Consider the following 6,000-nt stretch of genomic DNA (forward strand, 5'->3'; position numbering starts at 1 on the left):
GGTGCTGGGGAGCTGACTGCCAAAGGAATGCTCCAGCTGGGCACCTGCCAACTGCCCAGCCCTAGCACAGGCAGGTGAGGGGGACTCCAGCTCTACTGAGGGGTCTGTCCTCACTGAGTCCCAGCCCCACCTTCGAGGATCCCTTCTTCACATTCAGTTCCCAGATGTAGGGATATCAGAACTCTGTAAGAGGAGCATCTTTGCCTCAAGGAAACATCAGAGACGGTGGATGATCTGATAAATCAAGGACAGCCCCATGCAAAGGACATGTGCCCAAGGAGGACCCCAGGAAGAAATTTGTGTGCCTAAACACCACATGGAACAGAGAGGGTTGAGGCAGGAATCGGGAGTTAGGGCTCTTCCCAAAGAGAATGGCAGGTGGATGCCTGCAGGTCAGCTCTGTTCTACCAGCTGGGCTACAGGCAAAGGGCTTGCTGCACCCACAGGTAATCAGGCTGCGTCTCCTTAAAGCAACCACATTTGTCCCACCCAGGGGGGAGCTCTGAGATAAAGGTTCAAGAAACCCTCAATCTACAAGGAACATTTCCTAGTGACTCCCCTAAGCCTTCCTCCAAGTTTCTTCCTAGATTCTACTTTTCATTCCCAGCATATCCGTGCGGCTTTGGAGGTGGTTTTCTTCTCTGACCTTTTTCTTTCCTTGGCTTTCCTGCAAAGGGCAGCGATCAAGGTCTTCTTCCTGCTTTCTGCAAATCATGCGGCCCAAGTCCAAGTCCATTAAAAATATCATTGTCCAAGTCTGTCAAGTAGAAGTTATACAAATGGCTGCTAAATATTTGCCCTCCTGATGAAAGTAAAAGACAGAGAGAGAAGTAAACTAGTAGGCCAATGATTAGAATAAGTTTATGCATGTAATAAAGTGAGAACTTATCATGTGCGATTTCTCTATAGGTACACAGTGAACTAAAAGGTGTTCATAAGTACAACTTGCACACACTCTAGATGTTCCCTGCGGCACTCTTCCCAACAACTAACACCTGGTAATGACACCTACAATGTACTGAATATATAAGGTATGACACATTCACATAATTTGATTGCTCCACAACAGTAAGCCTGCACACAGCACTGCAAAACCTAAGACTATAAGGAATCCCTCAAATGCACCACTGAGCAGCACAAGCCATGCACAAAGAATATGCACTGATGAATTTCACTTATAGAAGGGTGGGAAACTTGTATGTCTAATAGATGTGCTTAGAAATCAAGACTGTGGAGTGACATAAGCAAGATGACACAAGACAGTAGAAAAAGGCATACTCAGCTAATGCACCCCACATACCCACACACACATACACACAAAAACCTTGAAAAAGCATGCACGGTCTGTCAGAACCAACTCAGTCAGAATTCTGGAAAACAGTCACGTTAGAAAACAGCCACACTGGCATTGATTGAGGAAAAAGAAACCTAGTAATGTAAGGAAATCTGAGGGATGCTTTAATTTGCCCAAGTCCTCCTTAGAATTGAAGGGAGAAATGCATGGCTCTAGGATGGTTGGAGAGCTCAATGTATCTCTTTCAATAAGGATCAGAACATCTAACAGAATATCAATAACAGAAAAATAAGTTTAAAGCATTGAATAATATTATACCCCAACAGACCAAACCAGACATATATATATATAAAAAACTCCACCCAACAAAAGCAAAATACTCATTCTTCTCACATGCACATGAAACATTCTCCAGTTAGACTGTATATTAGGTGGAAATGAGTTATTGCTCGATGGGTGCACACAGTTTCCATTTTTCATGATAAAAATATTAGTAATAAATGGAGGTGCTGGTATTACCACACTGTGAATATAATTCATACTACAGAATTGCACACTTGAAAGTGATTAAAATATGAAATATTGAGTTGTATAATATACCACCAGAATAAAAAGTTAAAGTAAAAACCCTAAAAAATAATAACTGGAGAGTCCACATAAAATCAACTATTGCTTGTTGATCACAGATACCTTTCACCATTCCCTTAAGAGCTAAATTGGAAAAAGTAATATTAAAAATCATTACAGAGAAATGAAATATATATTACTTACAGTAATCAAAAGTAAACTAGCTATTTGCATTTCCTTAAAATGCATTCAGTGTTGGTTTTTAATGTGCTGAAAAATATTTCGGTATTTCTCAAAATTATTTGTGGCTCACTTTCTAAGGGAATTAATCCAGTGAAACCGTCAGGTCTTGTTTGTTTGCTTGCTTGGTATTTTAAATGGTGTTTTCTCAGATAAACTCCAGGGATAAATATTCACATAGCCACAGATACACAGATCTGTAACTGTGGAATCCTCTTTCCGCTTTCACACATTTTCTACAGACACGACCTTGAAGAACACAGCCAGCCCCATCTGTGAATATTTTTCACGTTGAAATGAGAAGAAATGTGGGGAAAATGCACCCAAGCATATTGTACACATTTTTACAATAATGAGAGAGAACCGTTCCCCAAATACTTCTACAACTGTCATGACCTGGTAGGGACAATTCTATCTTCCACACTGAATGTCAAGGACCAAAACAAAAACCCTCCCTGGGCCGGTCTCTCCTGAACCAAACACCTTGGACAGCAGTGGCAAGAGCAGAGGCTTGAGCTTCCCTTGTCCCACTGGTTCCGGGGTCGTCCCATGAGCTGTCGCTGCGCCCGGAGATGTCCGGGTGTCCGCGAGGCGCTGGCCTGGCGCGTGGACCTAACCGCCTGACAATCGCGGGCGCCCGCACGCCCCGTGCGCTGTCCGTGGGCCCTGAGGCCAACGGTCACTGGAGCCCTGCTTGCTTCGCCTCCAGCTGTGTCCGCAGACTCCAGACCTCTGGGAGCGGAATCCCTGCTTGGGGACCCGCCCCGTCACGCCGCTGTCATGGGCAGCTACCTGAGCAGCTACCTGGGCGCACCCCAGCCCTCGCTCCAGCCCCCGGCCCCGAAGCGCCCGTCCCCGCCGCCCAGGCCCGCCCGCAGCCGACCCGGCCCGGCTCAGCGCCCGGTTCTGCGCGCCCCCCGTGAGCGCTGTGTGGACACCCGACCCCTGCCCCAGATCCCGCCTGAATGGGAGCCCGCAAATCTCCGCAGGGTGCTGGTCACCGAGGCTTGGAGGCGCTTTCCTAACAAGCTGCCCCCGCAGACTGTCTCGTGGCTGGATCCGTCCTGCGCAAAGGACATTTACTGGAAGAGGTGGCTGTGGGATGCCCGGAACCGCAGACGGTTCAAGAGCCCCGTCACCGTCAAAATCGCCCCTCCTGGGAGCAAAGGGAGCGGCTTTAACGTTTGCCCACCCCCCGACAAGTCCCCAGAGTCCTGTACCAGGGAGACTGTGCTGAAGGCCCTCAGTCAGTGCAACAAGGGAAAGAAGAAATTCGACGGGCCGCTCTGGTTTGAGATTCCTGAAGACAAGAGAAGAAAGTCCAGCCCGGAGGCCAGGTGGTCTGCCTTCAAGCCTGTGGTGAGAAATGGAGTGATACCTACCTTTGTGCCCAGACCCGGGCTTCTGAAGAGGAGACTGCGCTTCGGGAGAGAGACTGTCTGGTGGGAGAAGGCTGTCCCCAGGCCCAACGTCCAGCCTTTCCTGCCTGTTGCCCAGCCCACTGCCAAGGACAGCGCCAGCCCGGGGAACAGGTCCACCTCTGGAGAGGTGGGCGAAGATGCAGCACTCCTGGGACCTGCAGCCTTCCCACAGTGCCTGGGAGCAGCATCAGTGAGGCCACTTTGACTCTGGACACACCCAGCCTGCTGGATTCCTTGGCTGCTGAGAGCCAGGGCCCCGCACCCACCCACAGAGACCCCAAACCACAGCAGCTTTCATCCTCCTGACCCGTTTTCTTCTCTGTGATGGGACCAGGTCACCTCCTTCCCCTCCACACCACAGGCTTGCTCAGCCCCCAGCCCCCATGCTTACCTTGCCCCTCCCACCAAGCAGTGTATTTTGTTAGAAATGATGGGCCCCCCATTTCCACCCTCCTGCTTCTGCACCTTCGACTGCCACTTCTGTACCCCCAGGTTCAACACACACTGAGACCCCCAAAATAGGAGGTTGTAGCCCCTGGTGTGCCCGTCCACGCCACAGCTACAGCACCTCCCCACAGCTCTCCACATTCAAGTGTGTCTCAGCCAAACTCAAAGGCATTGCCGCCCCAAGGAAGTGCCAGTCCTCCCCATTACCTCCTGCTCAATCTGGACCTCAGTGCAGCTTGCAGAACCTCTGTCCTCCATATTACTCACCATCAGACTTCCCCACCCAATTTCCGGCTGAGCCATCAAGGAGGTGCTTGTCCCCTTGGGGCTTCTTGTCTCTGTTTTGAAAGAAACTGGAAGCCCCAGGCCTCTGTGACAGATGAAGGATGAGGCGAGACAGAATCCTAGGAAGTAGACCTGCCACTGCCACACTGGAGAGATGTTGTATATACCAGAACCCTTGCCTTCCCCTGCTTGTACCTCCTCCCAGCCTTTACCCTGGAAGCAGAACTTTGCAGGAAAAGCACGGTGCCATCCTACTGCCCCAGTTTGACTGGTTATTGTACATAAAGATTAGTTTATGTTATTAAAAAAAAAAAGTCTGTCTTCTTCTTGCTGATCTTATCTGTCAGAAAAGTGACTCAAGGTTTGTATGTTATAGGCATGACTCTGGTTATATCCTCCCCAATAGATGGTAACCAGGTACAACAATGTGCCTCCAAGACTGTTTGGAGATGTCTGAAGATCACTGCCAAGTGCAGTGAAGACACCGAGGGAGAGAACTTGAACACTCACACACACACACACACACGTGCGCGCACGCACATGCTCATGCATGTATATGAATCTGGGCCAAATTGTGCAAAGTACCTCATGAGGTTGATATGACTAGAGAGTAGAAAGGAGGAATCAAGAAAGTCTTGGAAGAGCCGGATGCCAAGACCCATAAGGGAAACCGTCACACAGGATAGAAAGAAGTGCCTCCTGGTTGCTCTGGAAATGGGCAAATTTGTTTAGAGAGGAAAGAATTTAACAATTTTCTCCTAAATCCTCATCTTAGGGGCCATGACGAAGGGACATGTTGGTGGGTTTATGATCCTCAGAGCTAGTTCACGGGCACCCTTGGGATTGGAGACCAGAACATCACCCCCTCAGGGGCGTGAGCTGGGATGAGGCTCACTGTAGTTTGAAGCTGGATGATTGCCTCACCCAATGGAGGCTCCCCAGATGCAACCCACTACCAGAGAGCCAGCCTGGTTGTGCACCCTGCTGGGGGTTCAGTTTGTCTGTCCATCTCTGACAAACTGCAGAACAGCAAGAGTTCCGTTTGTCTTGACTGCCAAGACACTAAGAGAAGAAAATACAGGCGTTTGCTCTCAGCAAGGTGCCCCTTGAGAGCTGTCAAGGCACTTCTGCACACCCATCAAGAAATATCCCACCAACACTGTCCATTAACAGATGGAGGAACAAAATGTGGTCATTTCATACAATGGTATATTATTTAACTGTAAAAAGGAATGAAGTTCTGATACATACTACCATATGGATAAACCTTGAAAACATCAAGGTTATTTGCGTGAAATAAGCCAGACACAAAAGGACAAATATTGTATGAATCCACTCATGAAATACCTAGAATATGCACATTCATAAGGCAGAAAGTAGATACAGGTTACCAGGTACAAGAAGGGCTGGGCCAGGATGGAGGATGAGGAGTTATTGCCTAATAGGTGCAGAGCTTCTGCTTGAGGTCATAAAAAATTTGTAAGGCATGGTGTTGACAGTGGCACAACATTGTGTGTGGGAGTTCTCTCTGCTAGGTCTCCCACTTGGGGTCTTCCTCCCGGTGGCTAAAGGGGGAGATTGAGGCCACAATCTCCGGGGGCTCGAAGGTGTGGAGGGCGCGCGAGATAAATAACGACTCACAGGAACTAGTTGGGCTGGCGAGGCGCGCACACTAGAACGTTTATTAGAGGAAGTATACCAGCTTATATAGGGTGAAGCATCTAGGGGAGGGGTGAGCGAGAAGGG

The 6,000-nt window shown here is 48.9% G+C and overlaps 1 protein-coding gene across 1 annotated transcript in view; it reads left to right on the top strand.

Annotated features, from left to right (window-relative positions):
- The window catches only part of POM121L12 (POM121 transmembrane nucleoporin like 12), a 69,564-nt gene extending 65,109 nt beyond the window's left edge, over window positions 1–4,455 (top strand). The window contains exon 3 of the mRNA XM_077156920.1: window positions 3,857–4,455. The gene's annotated coding sequence lies outside the window, so the exon portion shown is untranslated. The remainder of the gene's footprint in view (window positions 1–3,856) is intronic.
- Window positions 4,456–6,000: the final 1,545 nt, after the last annotated feature.

Source organism: Tamandua tetradactyla, chromosome 1, assembly GCF_023851605.1.
Source record: "Tamandua tetradactyla isolate mTamTet1 chromosome 1, mTamTet1.pri, whole genome shotgun sequence".
In the NCBI taxonomy this organism is placed as follows: domain Eukaryota; kingdom Metazoa; phylum Chordata; class Mammalia; order Pilosa; family Myrmecophagidae; genus Tamandua; species Tamandua tetradactyla.